Source organism: Cebus imitator, unplaced genomic scaffold (assembly GCF_001604975.1).
Source record: "Cebus imitator isolate Cc_AM_T3 unplaced genomic scaffold, Cebus_imitator-1.0 Scaffold331, whole genome shotgun sequence".
Classification (NCBI taxonomy): domain Eukaryota; kingdom Metazoa; phylum Chordata; class Mammalia; order Primates; family Cebidae; genus Cebus; species Cebus imitator.
The window spans coordinates 1,063,002-1,065,944 of NW_016107646.1; positions in this window are offsets into that span (position 1 = coordinate 1,063,002).

The window sequence follows — 2,943 nt, forward strand, 5'->3', positions numbered from 1 at the left end:
AAAAAAAAAAAAAAAAAAAGAAAAGAGAAGAAAGAAAAAAAAAGAAACATTGTGTGTCCACCTCTGTGTCTGTGCAAAATGGATCCACCTCCACTAGAAACCTGAAAACAACATGGAACACACACTCCAAGCATCCACAGGGCAGGCATGACCAACTGATCCCAATTCATCAATCTGGATTTCCTCTGAGTTTGATAGCTCCACAGTTCGTTTCCATGCATCACATCAGTCAGCCACTATCAATCCTATTATTTAGTACTCAAAATAAATGTCTTTTTATCCTCTGCAGTAAAAACAGTCCTCATTCCAACATTTTATTGACTCACAGTGGCACTTAATTGTAAAATAGTTTGATGTGTGTGATTCCTGAGTTCGATTATAAATGACTGGAAGCTGAGGCCTACATTTTCTCTTCTTTTCCCTGGATTCCTGGCTCAGTTCTAGCCATTTAGCAGGTATTAAATAAATGCATACATAATGAATAAATGTTAAGACAAATATTAATTTGTATCTTCTAAAGCATGCTGATATGATCACCACACCATAAAACACGAGACAGCCCTATAGCTTGAAGAACTACTAGGAATCAAGAAACCAAAGCTCTTCCCCCCCAGGGGCACTACTAATTAGCCATGTGTTCTTTTGTCTTCTGGACCTTGGTTTTCCTCATCTGTAAGAAGGGACATGATTATATTATTTCTGAGGGTCATTATTAGGATGTTCTTCAGGTTTGCTGAGAGAAGAAGGAGCTGTACTCTGAGTTCCTGGACTTCTCAGCCATGGCCTTATGCTGGACCTCATGGAGAACTGGCACAACGGCTCCTGCCATGGAGCATGACTACCCTTCTCTGTGTGAAAGCATTGTCAGTTTATCCCCATCCAACAGACTCTGCTGGTCGGGCAGAGTTTCATAACAAAATCTGTTGAGGCTTTTAACCTCCTGCATACCCAGCTTCCACATTAGTGTCTTTGGCTGCGACACCAATCCCTGGTCTAATCAGCTGGGACCAAAACAACAGGGTCAGTTTCACTCAGGGAATAGTTGAGCCACTTTCCGTAGGGAATAACTGATTTGGGGTCATAATTCTCAGAAAAGCGGGTTGCAGGTGTGGTATAACCTACAGCTCCATAAACCCTTTTCTCTCCCTTTCTAAAACGTTTTATGTGATTTAACCAAATACTGAAAATCATCATAAAAAGCATTAAATGTGCAGCATAAATGAAAGATTACATTATTCACTTAGTAGTAACTTAATCTTTCTGCACAGTAGAAATGCATACAGGAAGAAGACCTAGAGAAGAGGCTAACTACACAAATGGCTGAAAACCAACTCCCCTAAAGACTTTATGGGATCCAAAGATCTTAAACATAATGTAATGTTAGCCCAGTATTTAAAAAGAAAGAAATACTTTTAAGAGGACACAGAGAGTAAAAGTGTTTTATAACCTTCTGACATGCAGTTAATTCAAACACAGCCTGCCTGGTACGTGCTCAGCCACAGCCAGTAACAAGATCTCCAGCCTGTGGACCAGTCCCAAGTCCCCTCTCCTAAGATGCAGAACAAGTGTGCTTTTCAGAATGGGTTGGAGTGTGCTAGCCCACACATCTCGCTTAAGCAGATAAATCAGGGGCTGATCCTTGAGTCCAAGGCCTTTGGCAACGGATACATTTTTATAAATTGAAGTAAACAAAATATGGCATTATGTTTTCAATTATCATTTCAAAAGCAGATTTGAGAATGTCAGGATCATAATTGTAACACCTGGAAGATAGCATAGAGGATGCCATAGGATCACCCAGGCAGCACCTCATGGGGAAAGGAGCCTATATTTTGCTCTCATACAGCCCTAGGATTGAATTCCTATTTTGCCTTGCCCCAGTTTGCAAAAAAAAGTTTTTGCAAAGTGCTTAATATCAACGATAGTTATCATTCATCCAGCACAGTCAGCCCTCCCTATCCATGAGTTCCACATATCTGGATTCAACCAACCTCAGACTGAAAATATCTAGGAAAAAATTGTATCTATACTGAACATGTACAGACTTTTTTCTTGTTGTTATACCCTAAACAAAATATTATATTAATAACAATGATTTATACAGCATTTATACTGTATTGGGTATTATAAGTAATCTAGAGATGATTTAAAGTATGAGAAGATATGCATAGGTTAATGCAAATATTATACCATTTTATATCAGGGACTTGAGCATCTTTGGATTTTAGTATCCATGGGGAGTCCTGGAACCAATTCCCCTTGGATGCTGGGGGATAACCGTACTTTATTCTGTGCCGAGGGCATGATATGCATAATCATATTTATTGTTCACAAGAACCCTGGGAGGTAGAAATTATTGAGTCTCTGAGATAGTAACCTTTCCATAGCCAGTTAACATACAGGAGGGAAGCCAAGATTCAAAGCCAGGTCTGAAGCTCTACTGCCTTTCCTATTCATCCTCTCTGAGAGTTCATTTCCTCATTTACAGAATAGCTATAACAATACCTCCCTTAGAAAACTGTAGGAATATTTACATTTTGTTGTTTTGTAAACTTGACTGGAACATAGTAGTTGCTTAATAACTGTTGGCTAGTAATATAAATTTACACATGAAATACTGAAGTCAAAAAGAGACCTGCTGGCCACAAACTGGTTTCCTTGATTTCCAGTCTGCTTTTTATTTATTTATTTATGAGGCAGAGCCTTCCTCTGTCACCCAGGCTGGAGTGCAGTGGCACAATCTCAGCTCACTGCAACCTCCACCTCTCAGGTTCAAGTGATTCTTCTGCCTCAGCCTCCCAAGTAGCTAAGATTACAGGTGCCCGCCACCACACCCAGCTAATTTTTGTTTTTTTAGTAGAGACAGGGTTTCACCATGTTGGCCAGGCTGGTCTCAAACTCCTGACTTCAAGTGATTCACTCACCTTGGCCTCCTAAAGTGCT